The sequence below is a fragment of the Osmia bicornis genome, chromosome 2, assembly GCF_907164935.1.
Source record: "Osmia bicornis bicornis chromosome 2, iOsmBic2.1, whole genome shotgun sequence".
Classification (NCBI taxonomy): Eukaryota; Metazoa; Arthropoda; class Insecta; order Hymenoptera; family Megachilidae; genus Osmia; species Osmia bicornis.
The window spans coordinates 6,881,665-6,898,615 of NC_060217.1; positions in this window are offsets into that span (position 1 = coordinate 6,881,665).

Below are 16,951 nucleotides of genomic sequence, written 5' to 3' on the forward strand. Positions count from 1 at the left end.
TCAGCTGACTTACCCCGCCACACCATGCTACCCTGGGGAAGCTTACCCCTTCGCTGCTCTGTCGGTAATCCAGAGCTAAATACTGAATTCAAACAAGTACAACTTTGGTACATAAAAATTGCTTTTTATAATATTATAAAATAAAGTCTGTATAGGAAGAACCGGAAACCTGGAAACCCGGGGTATCCTACGGGAGGCACTCAAAAAATGGCACCAAACTATCATGCAAGAAAAAGTCATTCACTATATGAGACATAATGATTATTATTGCTCTTATAACAAAAGAAAATATGAACATAATAACACACATGATGTTTCTGTATTGAAATATTTGAAATAATATTTTTTTTCAAGTAATTTTTATTTAAACGAAAGCAATGATTTTATTTACGATGAATCAAGTCATCGAAGAATTTAGTAGCTATTGCTAGAATGACCGAGTGTTGCTAGCTTGGTGAGAGATATCGCTAGGACGAAGACGAGGGCTAGGAAGAGGATAAATGCCAACAGCGACATGACTAACCAATACGAATGAGAAAGAGGAAGGTGACAAGGTGGTGGCTATGGCAGTGGCGTTTACGACACGGTGGTCGTTGTCGGTTCGCGCTGTGCCGACACTTTTGCCAGGTGCAAGCGACCCGAACGACGACCTGTCAACTTGTACAAGATGCCCCCATGATTTCTACTCCGACCAGTCTTGCCTCAGTTACATTCTCTTCTTCGATCTTTCCATCCCTTTTCAATTAATCTTCCTCTTGTGAATGTTTTAATGCTAACGAAACCTTATTTAAAATATTGGTATTTTTTAAAAATGTTGTTTCCTGTAGGTATGATTTTTTTTTGGTTTCCAAGCGGAGCTAAAAGTATCCATTTTTTAACATTCTCCTTTAACAGTTAAGATAAATAATTCTTTAAAATACGTGTAATTTTCATTTCTTAATGTACAACGTAGCAATATAGCACGAATTCTTGTGAATGAACAGTTATATGTATTACTCTTGACTTCTCTTTTTTTCCAGAATAAAATCTATTGCGCTGCACTGGTAATTTTACTCCGCTTTATTTTCACAGAGCTATCTATTAAGCCGTGTGTTAGTCACGATAATTGCATTCCTCTTCGCGTGATTTATTACCGTGATTTTGCTCAACTCATTTAGCCGCACAACGAGTACATCGAGCAAACAATTTGTTAGATTTATGATTGCTTCGAAGGTTTGCATTTCGAAAAGCATCAAACAATATCCAAACTGATCTAATCTGAAATTGCTAATATTGATTACAATTTTTCAATTGCAAGTATATATCTTGCAATAATATTGTTTCAAGAAGAACACCTGAATATGTCCTCAGAGAATTAGTCACTCGTATGTATATTTATTCTGAATAAAGTCGTTGTTATTTAAATTTTATAATGAAAATCCAACATCTGTTAAGGAAAAGCATAATACAATAAACAGACCAAAGAACAGAGGTATAACCGGAAGAAACCTTTGTCCTTTATAGAGGTATGTTCTCGCCAAAGTGGCACAGTAAAATGTTATTTGTAATAAAAAAGAAGGAGCACAGGTATGAATAGTGAAAAGTTTGTTATTCTTAGCCACAGTAATAAACGTCAGCGTTGTGCTAAATAGTTACGAGAATAGTTCCGATTATCCGTCAAAAGTGTTCGTCAGAACAGGTAATATAACTTATAAACTTAATCTAAAAGGACCTTAACCGTCCAGATAGCAAGTTTACAGCTTTATAGCTGCAATAAAAAATAGTGAACGATTACCGCTATTTGCGGTGAAAATAAGCACTTGAGAATTCTGAAACGTTATACTATCTGTGCGAATGTTCGTTAATACAGGGAGACATAAAAATATTCGTTAAACATCTATACTGGTAGTAACAAATATGACTGAAAATTTTCAGAAAAAAATTGCTGCTTAACCAAATTTGAAAAACATCAGAAATTTTTATATAGGTATGTACAGTATGAACAAAATAGGTAATTTAAAAAAAAAACGTATTAGGTACTAGTAAGCGGTAAGCAATTACAGATTGTAAAAAGACATGAATTTGTTAATGATTTTGTTCAATTTAAATCGGAGTTTAGTGAAAAGAGGCTACAAATTACGACAGCCATTTCCATTTTATCTTCTTGATAGAAAAGGTAGCTGAGTAGCTGTTAGATACGAGTAGTTTCCACGGAAGAGCATTAGCGGCGTTATTAGCGCTAGTTAGAGGATACGCTTTAGTGAGAGATGAGAGCGCTGTATAATTATCCCAGCCTTTCCCCTTCTGTCTATGCGGACGAGGACAACATGTTTATGTGACGCCGACTAAAGAAACACTCAGCTCTCTGCTCCTACATACCATTCATGATATTAGATGAGCCGACGATGACGCGCCTTTGCCAGCACATGACTCCAAACGAGTGATCGGTAATTTATAATCCCTAACTAGTCGCTTTCCACGATATCTACCTGCTTGTGTCTTACATCGTTTCCATTTCGAACCTTTGGCTTTAGAAAGCTAAAGGTCATAAAAAAATAAAAAAATTAAGTTGTTTAAATTAACTACAATTTTTTACATTTTCTAAAAATGTTAATTACTTTTAATGTATATACTCCTTTTTTCACAGTTTTTATTATATTTCCATATTAATGTACAGCATGAGAAGGTATTAAAATTGGATTTGTCGATAAATCACATTCGAAGCGACAGATTAAATTAACTGAGTTAATAACACACAATTTCGTGATCGATACGGATTATGTAAATCAATTTGTCTGCATTGCACGTATATATGTGGGCAATCATATAATTCTGTGAATAGTAATGAAGGGAAGTGTAACACTGGAATTTCCATGAAACAATTGATATGCGTTTCGACATATGTAGTACGAACCCATCCACGTCGGCGAACATACATATACCAGTGCAATTACCACTTCAATCTATTTCAGTCAAATTCATTAATCGCTACAATTTGCATTCGAGCCAGTGCAGTGTTACGTATGCATTTAAAACGTATCCGTGGTAAATTTATCCTATAACCTTTATCCTATAAGAATCTAGTACCTTTTAAATAATCTGTCTGTACTTTTTTTATTGTTCATATGTGTACAAAGGTGGTTGGTTTTCAAAAATAAAGTGGCTTAAATTAATTAAAACTGTCTGCACTTTTAGAAAATTAAATTCTTGAGGATTGAAGATTCAATAAGATTGAGTTATTTATTGTAGTTCATTCAATGATTTGACACTTTAGATCGACAGCGTAAATTTCAAATGACAGGAAATCTATAAAAATCAGGAAGTAACGTGCCCGTGTATTCAGTCGTTAAGAGATGCTACCCAAAGTTATCTCTAAGAATAGATTCTCATCGTTGCTCGTGGTGGTGACTTCTCACATGTCTCCGCAGGAAACTAGTCGAGAGTAGATAATCACCCTCCGCTCACCGCACATCGATCAGCTGAAGCGTAAACACGATTAGTATAACGTACAGCTAATCAACTAATCCCGCCACGTCGTCGATGAGCACGACTCGTCCCGCAGGATTGCTCCCTGCTCACCGCTATTCGTTGCTTGTTAAACTCTATTTTCAGACATTTTACACGTATGAAAGAAATCCATCATTCAGAAATATCGATCTGATTGCAGAGGAAGGTCAACTATAATAGGTACTTGTTATTCGAATGAAAGTTAAAAATATAAAATGGTTGTTTAATAAAAGTTTATAATGTTTTGAAGATCATAATTAACCCTTTTTTAGATACATGGTCACCTGGGTCCATCATTTCGTTCTAGTGCCATTTTACTGAATTAGTAAGTATGTAAACTGATCTATACCATTATTCTTAGTATGAAGCATTAGTAAACGTCAAAAAGTGAAAATAAAGTTTAAGATTTAAAAAAAGAAAAGGAAAAATGACTGATTCCCACTATCTTTTCTCTCTTCTGTTCCGATTCTTTTTTTCGCTTTTATGCTCCAGAAACAAGCACGTTATTTATGGCTAGTCTGTTGCAACTCCGCTTGCGCATTCTGTGTAAGGGCTGTACGAAATCGACAGCTGTCACCTCGTTCGGCAGCTTCGTATATATCCATCTTTCTTCCTCACTACACGCCTCTTTCTTTATCATCTGACGTGTTAGATTCCACCATATCATTCTTCTTTGCACAATTTAAATTTCTTTCTATCTATTGGTGCATACACAAATTTACATCTGAATCTTTCTATGAATTTTGAGTTAAACACTTTTATTAAATATGTTTTACCTAATAGATAATCTAAACAAAGTGTCTGCAACATTTTCAAATGTAGTAATTATCCACTCCAAATGGACAGTAACACGTTCAACTGATACCCTGGAATTGAACGTGTTAATGTCATTAGAGCTTCTAATGATCCAAGCTTCTTAATTGTTTGTATTATAATTCTAAAGGTGTATTTTAATAAATAACTTTTTACTAATCACATATATTCTAAAAAAGTCTTTTTTTCTTAATACGAAGCAGGACAATAAATTGATAGCTATATGTACTGTAAAATTAAATCCGTTCTAAAGCTACCGTATTTCATATGTACCAATTTAATGCGACCCCAAATCGTCTGTGTTTTTTATCCTCGTATTAAAATCGCGTGATACGCGTCTAGTGACCTGTATACTTAGAATCGCGGGCTCGTATTGGTGCAAAAGGCGTTATTTATGTTCTCTTTGTCGGGCCATCGATAACCGCTGTAGAGAACTGTGGCGTGGCATAACGTAGCGTGGCCTAGTGCAGCCTCTGTCGGTGTATACGCACATAAATAATGCGAGCGCAATTTCCCATGTAATTGATGGGGTACCCCTACCCTACCTTTCTACCTTCCATTCTCTTCCCTTCCCTTTCCAGAATGGTGAGTGAACTGAGCTCTGGATGTTAGCCACAGAGCACCCCGTGGGGCGTAAACTCGACAATGCCTTCGTCACGCCGTGCATTGTTTGCCACCGGCGAGAGTTCACTCTCGGGCTTGATTTACTGTCCCGAGTTCTCTCACAAGTCTACGGATGGCTCTCAGCCACGCAAAGAGCGCGTACCAAAATTTTCATCGAAAGATTCTCGCTCCCCTCTGTCATCTTGTTTCCACCCCGTTTCCTACAGATTTTCCACTTTCAAAGATGTTTCCATTTGATACCAGCCGATGACTCTTTATCCCATGTTTATTATGCTTATCACGATTTTTACTCCCCCTTTTTTTTTATTTCAAAGAATGGAAATTTTACTCACTTATTATTCTAAATATTATAAAATTATACGACACTCCGACTGTTATATTTTGTCCTATAATTAATTTTTGGCTGTCAAAAATTACCACCGCAGGTACAAATGGTTCGTGCCGTTGAAAGGTTTTTATGTCCATATGACCTGAAATCATTAAACCTTGGAACACAATTACGTGTAATTGTCACCAGGTATTCCTGGAACTTTCCTCCTTTTTACAGGCTTTACACCCTCTGACCTAAAACACAATTAGACATCAGCTGTTCCAGCTTACTACCACGTTTACCTGGTGTATATAATCGACTTCAATTTGTCCACCGTTACCTGGAAATTCTATTATTATCTGAGATCATTAATTGGCTAATAAACTCAAAGAAAGGGTAAGGATAAAATTATAACTTCATCAATAATTACACGTAATTTTTTATTAGCCACGTATATCAATAAAAGAATTAAATTTCACTTTCGAGTTGTATTACTTTCTATTCACTTTTGCACTCGGTTCCCCTTTCATCGTTTCCTTTCTATCACCCTTCGTAGCGTGCGCAATCCTGCGGGACATTTTTTATTCATCACAAGTTCATGATCAATGTTTTCACGGAGTAATATATACCCGTTGACAAGTTGCCATCAATTTTCCAAACCGTGTCATAAATTACATCGTACAAGAAAGCAATATGGTGCATGAAAAGAGTTAAAATTTCCATAGACGGCGTAGAATTTTGTTTTTGTTACCGCAATTTCATCGTTTGTCAACCCGTTTTACAATGAAATATCGTTCGCACACAATGAGAAGTGATTTTCTTTGAAGGTGAATTATTTTACACAGTGTGAATAAATGATAAATGCAATTTGTATTCCTTTCAATCTCCAACAATGTAATGTAAGGGGTGACAAGTTGCACAAAAGCTCGTGATGAAATATATTTCCGACTCCTGTTATTTTTAACATCCCATTTTTGTTTGTAACAGTTCTCGTAATTTCATTCATAATTTTCACAAATAAACAAATTTTATTCGTTTTATTTTTCTACACGTATAAACTGGTTCTAATTGACAAGCTTGGTCGCTTCGTTTTGTGCTGATGATAAGTTGAAACGTGGAACGCGTTGCTTCGACTTCTGTACACGTAGATATGCGTTATCCTGTTACGTCGTCCTGCGATCGAATCAAACGTCAAGTCGGTCCAGAATGGCAGACTAGATTAGGAAGGGTTAACCAACGTACCGGTGATTTAAATCAATGATGGCGGCGCATCTGCTGGCAGAGATTAATGATTAGACAGACGGGAACGAAGCCTGAAACTTGCCGCTTTCAGAGATCGGACAGATTAGAAACTAATTTAACGAGCTGCTTTCATCGTGCAATCCAATATCCGTCTGGGTAGCTTTGCTGCATCTATAGGGTGTAAATAAGTATGAATCCACTGACAAATAATAAAATAATAAAAACACTAAATACATATTATTGTACTGTGCGTTAGTAGAAAGAAATCCCTTAGAAGGAATACGGGTTCTATTGGTTGTACTGCCATAGGGCGTATCCTTCGTTAACACAACCCTAGAGATAAGATCCATGCAAATTCATCATTTGTCAAAATGACGACGGCTGATAAAAGACTCGTGTAAGCATTTTACAGGATTTCTTTCCAGCAATACAGTGGTCGCTGGATAAGTAACCATTAGGAACGCCCTTTATTCGCACTTGTATGAATCCTATAGCCGTCACCACGATATAGGGATGTAAAATTCTTTAGACCAAAGTAACCTTTAGAAGAGATAAGGGTATAAAACTTCGGCGAGTGTTTGGTAGAGTGCCAATGTGGTATATGCAATATTATTGGAACGGAACGCTAAAACAGGACATTGTCCACCAAGGTAATGATGTCGCGTTCGTAATATCTATGAAAATAACGAAGATGATTAAAATGGTCAAATATTCAGCCTACCCTATGTATAACCACAGGAATTGAACAGTCAAGCTGTGAGGAAAGCGTGAGTGTCATAGGTTGTTTGATAAGTAAGCACTTCCTGAAAAAACCCGCCTCTAGAACCCATAGCGCAAATACTTATCGAGCGGCTACTGTATATGCAGAAGAATATGTGCCAATTATGTAAGAGACATGCGAGTGTTGTAAGAAGCTGAAACGTTGATAGTATCATAATAAACAGTCCATGTTCGTTTATTATTGCACGATTTAAAAAATATTTTTCACTTGGATCATTTTCAAAAAAGTACTTAAAGAAGTACTAAAAATAGTTGAAGAACATTTGGCTTTGTAACGGGTGAAGTTTCGTGGTGAAACATTCCCGAGCTATTTCCCATTGTTACACTAAAAGCATTTCAATTAAGTTAACGTTCTTCTCGTTCATTCGTTACACACCTGTCCCATTCCGTTCGGCGAGTTTCTAAAAAGGTAAATTATATGGTTCCCGTGCGTTCATTGGCGATGAAAAAAAAATATGGTGTAGTTTAATAATTGAGATTCGTTAACAGGGAAGAGAAACGGAGGAAGTGACTCGTGTAACAACAGTTTCGACTGGTCCAATACGGATCAGTGGGATTGGCGTTATTTGTTTAGGCCTTGGTGGGCAGGGAAGTTCGGTTTTTGTAGGGTGTCCAGTAGGCGATTGTCAGCCCTCTCCCTCGAGCGATACGTTAATGGATAACGCATACAGATTGGGAGGACACTTAGCGGAGTTAGCGCCTGTGGCTACTTTATTTACGCCATACACATGTCCTCGCCGCCGACAGTCCTATGCATACAGTAGCATTCGCTGGTAACCGACTATGCAAACGTTATCCGTACAATTCGTATTTGCGAATGGCACCGCTGTCGTTCGCAGTCTTACCGCTTCTTCGTTTAACTGACATCGGCACTGTCAGTCGAAACGCTTCGGCTACCGTGTACCAGTTGCCTAAGGAAACAACTTTAATCACTTAACACATTCAGTTAGAAACTCGACTGCCTTTGTACGGTGCTTGAGAGGTTCTTTTATAGCTATAATATTTTAGCATTGTTAAATAAAGAAATTGTAGGAATTCGAGAGAGAAATAAAGGTCTGAGTACTTAGAAGTCAAACGCGTCTTTTAAAGTTCCACTTATTAGAATTTTGACTTCCTGATCCTATCAAATATTAGACAATGAAATAACGAACATCTTTGAGAATAATATGGAATTTAAAATTAGTCCTATGTATAAATAGGAAAGATTTAAAAAGCCTCAAATTTAGCTATATACAGTGAAGAAAATCTAGAATTACTTCAATAAATTTCATCGAATTACAGTCTCCTTTTATAGTTCGTACAAAAGCAGTGTCGAGTCCCTGCAGCCTTCACGCCCATTCGTCGCGATCGGCACTCGAATATTTCATACTGACACTTTCAATATGAACTCTATTCGTCAGGGCTTGTGCCATCCAATGGCACCGCATTCAACCGTGTGATACTCGATACGCATGCTTTTTAGAGCTACCCTGTGACCTTACACAGAGGCGAGCAGCTGTTCGATCATAGACAAGGTCATTATTTATAAACTGCCACGTTCCCTAACCTTTGCTGCAAAGAGATGGCCTGTTTAGACAGCCTTCGTTTCCGGTATCTTCGTCACGGAACTTCGCAGGTGTGATTTCAACAATAACACCAAGTATTTTCTATTTCTCTATTTCATTTTGTAGCATCTACATACTTAAGGTACTTTCGAAAAATGGATAAAGAGTCTGTGAATCGAATTTTGTCGCGTGGTTACTCAATTTGATCAGTATATTTATTTTTTTTTTGGCGCGATCGTGCCAACCGTCAGCCGCCATTGTCACCAGTACAGCTCCCTGTGCTCGCACACATGTGCGACAATTTATTTTTTATTTCTAGAAATCGTAATCGTCTCCTAATCTCAAAATCGGCCATCGTTCAACGCTACGAACCACGAGATACAAAAGATGCTTACGTATCTTCTCCGTCCTACCATGACTTCGACCTATAAGATTTTCTCATCTCCCATTTGAAAATGTAACTACAACATTCTCGGTAGTATCCTAGTCTTAACCTTTCTGGAAAACGATCACGAGGTAGCATTCTTCCGAGAATACCGGAAGACGTGGTTCGAGTAAGGTCGTCCGTGACTGCGAATTATTGTGGCCGGAATCGTTGGAAAACAGTATTGTAAAAAGCTTTCGCGAGTTTAGCAGGGTCGTAAGTTCAAGTTTGTCGGCGACAGCGTTTTCACGGTGGCACGGGAGACGAGCAAACCTGTAAATAGGCTAGCTGGAGTGGCTGGCGGGATACTAGGAGAGTGGCGAAGATAAAGCAGGGAAGGGCGAAAGAGACGCCCTCGGTGAAATTACAGCCTCGTAACTCGCAGTGAGCGGGAAAGAGCGTGTGTGACAGGGGCCGAATGGGCGAACGAGCGAATAGGCGGACGAACCGCGCATGGTTTCCGGGAGTTTTATAGCCATCAGGGACGCGGCTGGTGTTTCAGGTCGAAGTACACCCCCGTTGCCTTACTAGCCTGCACCGTTACATGGTTCCCGCATTCTCGTAAACAATTGGCCAGACGTGCTTATCACGTTCTCGCGATATGCTGCTTTACTACCTCGTTTAACCTCCATCGATTCCTATGCTTCTAATAAAAACGTTAGATGGTACGTGCCGAAGAATAAGTTGAAAATTTCATCCTTTATATTTTATATTATGCTCTTTGGGTTTCTTGATACAACGTTGCAATTGAAGATAAAATACAACTCCATCGATGTGCAAGTGAAACTTGTTCCTTTTTTCCTTACTTAAACTATGAAAGTACCTTTTTAAATTTTATTTAACATAGCTCTAAAGAAATTTTCTATGGGATATGTCCACTAATTTTATTGACCCTGTCAGATTATCAATGTATATAAATGAATAACAATTGATCTGGTAATGGTACACGTTAATGCTTAATGTTAAAAGGAATAGAAATAGAACCTTTGACAAATGCTTGAAGAGATCAACAAGGTTTCCCATGAACGATTTAACCGACAAAAGCGCCGACCAGTGTGTTGCTGAGGCGCCGGCAGGAAGTAAATTAGACAGACGGCTCTTTATACCTTCGTTCTCCAACGAAAATAATGGCCGGCTCTTGTACTACTTAAAGGATCGGCTGCATCCATTTATTAGTTGCAAGATGACGGGCAATTTGGAAATCATCGACGGCAATTAGACACGGCGGGCTGAATTGTTTGCTTGGCGGCACATTTGTAGGGTGGTTCTTCAAATTATTAGCTCTACATTGAATCGCTGCTGGCATCGGCCTTGTTTCAAAGGGAAAAGGCCCTTCTTCACAGAACTAATGTAAACTGAGCGCTAATTTTCGTTCCGACATCCTTGAAAGCTCACAAAGCATTGAGAACGTTGGAACTATTTAATTTCGAACGAAGTTTTAATAAATATACAAAAATATCATATTACAAATTAACAGATGCAGGTAGGTACTGTACGATACAAATTACTTAACACAGAGAAAAACATTTTTGAATCTATTTTACTTTAAAACCATTAGTATACACGCCTTATACGTATGATATTTTAAATGAAGAGAAAAGAGCACTTTCATGCAAATTGCATAATGCTTCTTTCAGAAAGAAAAAATTAAAAATTTCTTTATCTTAAGTTTTTACAAAATAATTCCAAAATTAATAATTTATTATTTTTACACTTCGAAACAACCTTCTTCTAAAAATATTAAAAAGCCAATCTTTAATATTTCGTACAAAATGTGAAATAACTTCAATAATTATTTTAAATCCAAAGTTATTAATAAAACCATTATTAAATACTGAACGTAATTTGCAACGTCATTTGTGAGAAGGAAAAGTGGTGTTTGAAATCTGTGTCAAGTAGACTAATAATAATCAAGACTCGTCATAAAATCCGTCTATTTGTGATGACCGTAATTCTGAGGTAGAGGTAAACGGGGCTAAGAAGAAAGGGTCATAAAGAAACGGTGTTGTGTGTCTTCGACAAATGCAAATAGAAAGTCGTAAATCGGTGTAAGACTTGTAAAACAACATTGCCATAAATTGTACGTTCTTGTTGTTACTGGCGAAAGGTGTTCTCGTACTATTGACCTTTATTGCATTTTATGTGGAGAACTTGTAATACTATAAACATAAAGAAATAAGAAGAATTTTTATTTCTTATTAAATTATACCATATAATAATTAATTTATCTAAGTTTGTCCTATTAAATTAATTAGAATGAATGTCTTTAATGTAAATTCCCTCCAGACGGTGCTACTGGAGAAGAAAAAATGGCGACATTTCCGCAGAAGTCGTTCTGTTTCAACTGAACAAACTAGGTTGAGAAAATAAATAGGAAAGGATCTCTAGTGCTTTCAGCAATTCTAGGAACAAAAGTCCCTTTGTAAAGAAAAATATTTTGGTTATTTGAACGACGATTTAAAGACTCTAGAGAATACAAGGGGATTGCATTGAAAATTAGTAGGATGTAAAACAAAAATTGGTCAGATTATTTGCCATTTGATATAATTCACAAATATTTTAATCTTCAAGAAATAAAATAACAAATATTCCTTTTGAATAACCCTGTACAAGGTGGTTAACAAGTAACTCGTTGTTTTATCCTTCTTTCAGAAACCTTTCTTCTCGTTGATAATCTATTTTACAATCAGGGAAAATTACATTGTGTACCGAAATTAGAGCAACCGCCTCGAGGAAAGTAATGGTTTCGAAATAACAGAAGAGCTCAGGTAGAAACATGTGTTGTTGACTACGAACAATTACAGTACCCTCGGGGTACTAAAGCGTAAAGGAAAGAAGGTGCTACGATTCAAAACGTGATTTCTCGTTTCATTGTGCGTAAAACCGAGCGTAGAAACCGGTACAGGTCAAAAGGAGCTTCGCGAAGGAAAAGTCAAATACTTAGGAGTGTTTAGACAAGCTGTCACTCGACGACAATAGGGTTTATACTAGCAGTAAATATATCATGGTCTTTCCATTCTTTGACTTCTGTTCGACACTATGAAACGTGCCTACCATAAGTTTTTCAATTTGAAAATTGATCAACTTAAAAATATACTAATTTCTCAAACTTCTGTACTCAAATCGAATAATTATTCATAATTGTTTTAAAATAAAGACTGAACGTTGAAATTCGAATTGTATCGGGGAGATAAGCAATCTCTCGCGTGACAAGTTAACTACACGGTAGATTATTGACAAAATGCATTCCCGTGTGACAAAGCGTACATACAACAGTGTCTGTAGAATGCACTATGCAGGTGAGTGATAGGCGAGATCTTTGGTTGAGTAAACACGGTTAATGGAGTTGTTCCCTCGAAGCCAGCTTGTGTAAGTACGTATAAGTCATCCGAGAATATACTCGCGATATTTACTAAAAAGAATTTTTCCTCACACGCGTTCTTCAAAATAATGAAAATATCTGGAGCGATCTCTTATGCGACAGACTGTACGTACGTTCGCGTGTGTACAGCTAAAGGTAACGCGAACATTAATACGTTTGATACCTTGACTGCGTAATATTTCGCAGGGGCAGGAGGTAATTAGCAGTAACGGACAGTTACGTCCGATATACGAACAATGGAACATTGCCGACGCGATGGGAATAGGAAGAGGGTGATAGCTGAGCGAGTATGATAAATGAACGCCGCCTGACAAGCGGCCATCGTTGCCCAATGATGGATGGTCGACGGTCCGCTCCCTAATTATTTCATACTTTGCAATCAGAACGATAATCCATCCGCGGTACCTGCAACCTGTCACGGATAAATCATCGGTTATCATTCCTGAGTCACGACATGTGTGTCCTCGCGACTGATTGGCGAAACCTCGTAGCCGCGCATTAGCGTCAGCCAGAGTCGTTAATTCTATGCCATTCCGATCACTGGAGTGTCCGTTCGAGCAATAAAATCCAGAATTGAATCTTTCATCCCTTCTAGAGGATAAAATACTATTTTTTTGTTTTAATCAATGATTCTTAGTGAGGTGTTACATACCTCAGTGGAATTAACCCTTAGATGGCAAACCCAGGAGAGAGCTCCAAGTTTCATGTAATTTTGTATGTGATATTATTTTCATTTTTTAAATTTTACACTGTTCCTCTGAAAATTAATCTTTCAATATATGAAACTCCTTCGATTAAAAATTATACATTTAACTTTAGGTTAATATCATTCTATACATTTTGTAAGTTTGGGTCACGAGGTCAAGGGTTAAACTGTAAACTTTTCATATAATATAGTAAGTCAAATATACAGGACGATCAGCAGACAGTCTGTAATCTATTAAATTACAAGTAGATATTTTCTGATTTCCACTTACAGAGGGTTGAATGGATGATTTCATCGATTTTCAAAAATCTGTGTGCTTGCTTGAATATCAAATGAAACAATCTGCATATAAACGTTTTCTTGGCCCGAAGAAAACAGCGAAGAGAAAGTGAGAGGTTTTTCCAGCAGATCTTGAAAGGGGAAAGAAAGTTTACAGGCAGGAGCAGTTCCATAGGGACGGTCCCTCTTTTTCTCTTCCTTCAAGCGTACATCGATTCGTTTGTCAAGTAACTTTCGAGTCCGGGGGTAAGCCAATATTTCACGAGCGGCGGAACCAAGATTGAAGCTAGGAAACGGTGGGAAGGCTGCTGACCACAGAGAAGATAAATTTGTTCCGCAATTGAGACGGGCGTGCCGTAGTAAATCTTGTCTATTAGCTATCTCTTCTTCTCTCTACCGCAGGTATAAAACTATAAATCGAGCTCGGCAAGATACCTCCGTATTGAGCTTGACCACGAAGAATTTCGTGCAAAGAACAAGAAATTTTCACCTAGTACCATTCTCTTAAGCTTTTACACCTTTGTGGTTTATGTTTTGCCAATATTTTTTAATTGATTTCTGTATCTAAATTTACCATTTGACAGACAAAATTTCTTTATAAACGTTCGTTTATTCAACACGACATAATTTCATACAAATCCTTGATGTACTTATAAATAATATCTGATTGGCAAATAGAGAACGTTACGACACCAACTATTCCATTAATTGTAAGAAGGCTCTTCATCAGAATTCCAAAGCTATATCATTGTTCAAATGTACAAGTCACAATCGAGTTAATGGTGTATTATACAGTCAGATTCTATGTTTAATTAGACTAGCGACTGCGAGATCGAACGCCTGGAGATTTATCGGGAACACGTTCTGAAACGTAAGTATAGCCTCTCTCGCACGGCTGATTTATTTGCGTCTTACGTGCTGCAATTCTATGACGTTGCATGCTAAATTGAATTTCATAACCCTTTCACGATTTACATGTATATAGCTATGCTCTCTTTAGAGCTGGCTGGTAATAATTTATATCGAGCAAAATATCACCGTGACACAGAAAGGAAGGAAAAAAGAGACGTTCTTTGGCAGCAAGCATTTCTTTTCTGTACGCGATCGAACAGAAACTCGCGAGCCTTACAATTATTCAGCAAACTTTGTAACCACTAGTCACGATAGCTGTAAAACAAATATATTATAGGTTTTTTTTTTCAACGGTGATGATGATAATGGAATTATTCTTCAACGACGATAACAACATTGACCTTCTTACAATAATTTATTAACGCATTGTGAATTAACGTGAACGAGGTCTACTGTTTTAAACGATGCAAATCATTGTATCTATTTTAGTATCGGGTTGTTGCACATCAAACGGTTTATTTCAAAACATAGATTTACATTGTAGATGAGAATAGATTACTAGCAAAGACAGCCGATCAATCATACTGTATTATTTTAAATATTTTTCTTGTATTAGGTTTTTCCACATAAAATGACTCATTTCAAAACATGAAAAGTTATAAATACCCGAACCATTCATTAATATTCTACATACAAAACGACTGGTTGTTACAGTAAACGGTATAAAATTTTAGTATTGTTCTTTAACAGGTTTCAATCGTGAAAATTCTACAGTGAAGGCCATTAGTAATATTAATACGACATTTGGAGAAAGTAACGCTAGGGCGTAGACAATATGGCGTTAATTCCACGAACATCCAAAATTAATTGTATGATAGATTTAAATTATTCGAACAATTCATGGTATTCACGTTTTGATTAATGAATACTATTTTCAACAAAATAACACCTGATGAAAGTTTTTTATATAAAGTGTCAATTTCAAGTGTAACGTGTTAGCGAGTTGATTCAACAAAAGTATGTATGTCACCTTTAGTATACGATGAACATACCGTCTTTCGAATACTTTCATGTATCAGTAAATGTATATACATAAATATATACGTACATATACGGCTGTTTGTCCGTTCGTTGGCATTCTGAATCATTCTCGATTCCCCGAGTTCATCGCAGACGCGTGTTGAGAATGATACATTATTTCCCATGCGAATGTTTCTTTGCTGCGTAATGGGCGATAAATAACATAAATTAATGCCTTATTCCAGACATGTCGGTTATTTATGCCCCGGAATAACTTTATCCCAACGCGTGATTACTGGCAGGCACGCAGCCCTGCGTTTTACTCGCTTCCCCACCACTTCTATCTTTCTCTTTCTCCCTATAATCTCCCTATCTATATCCTTAGGTATGTGCTGATACTTTGAAAATTCGAATCACTTCTTAACCTAGAGTGTACATCCAGATTTCTTCGTTTAAATAGCAAAAGATTTCGCATTTTAACAAAATAGAAAGTGGTATTATTCTTCAATTCTCAGTCGAATTTCAATTATGAAATAAATACATATTTCCGTATTTGTTTGTGTCGTAAGGAAACCTACGGATGTCGCGATAATAATTTATGCCTCGTAATTACGATACCTCATAATATACTAGTTGTGTATACCAATGAGCTAGTAATCGTTTTGAATATTTATACATATAGCCAGGGTCGAAAGTAAGTATGCATGTACTTACTAAATTCAGACTTCAAGAAATGGTTTTAGTAACATTTCAGCTCTAACCTACTCTAACCGAACGCAATAACAAATGTAAGACATACGACCATGATTTATTCCACACTTTACATTCTTTTACTTTTTGACAAATGCGAGGGAAAATATATTTTTGCCCAAATGATTAGTTAGGATGATTCAAATACTTTAAAATAGTGTTCAATCGTTAATGTTGCTCGTACATCCATGTTCATACTCATCAATCAGAGCATAGAATACCAGAATTGTTTCGGGCGCACGGATATGTAAACACGTGATTAGCCAGCAATAAATTACGGTTTATGATGCGGAATCTGGGTGAATCTCGGTTGTTATTCGTATATCTGTAACTAAAGAACAGTCATAAAGATATCACGAATAAGTATGGTCAAATTTGTGGAGAAGATACAAAATTATTGGTATAGTGAAAATATGAAAATAAAAATACTGTACTTTTCATATTATTAATTATTTATTAATAATTAATTAATTGATTGTAGATACGTATTACTACAATCTCTAGTCCCTCTGTCTTCGATGGAACTTAGATTTTTGGCTTACTATACCATTACATATGTAGATAGAATTGGGACTTAGAAACATTTTCCTTGGTCTCCACGGTCTTCTTCGCACCATCATCCCTTATAGATACCAAGAATTCGTCCGGAATATCGGTGACGCATGGGATTTAAAATCTGAGCTTTCTATTTCCAATGGAATTTAGATTTTTGACCTACGATACCATTATATTGATAGAT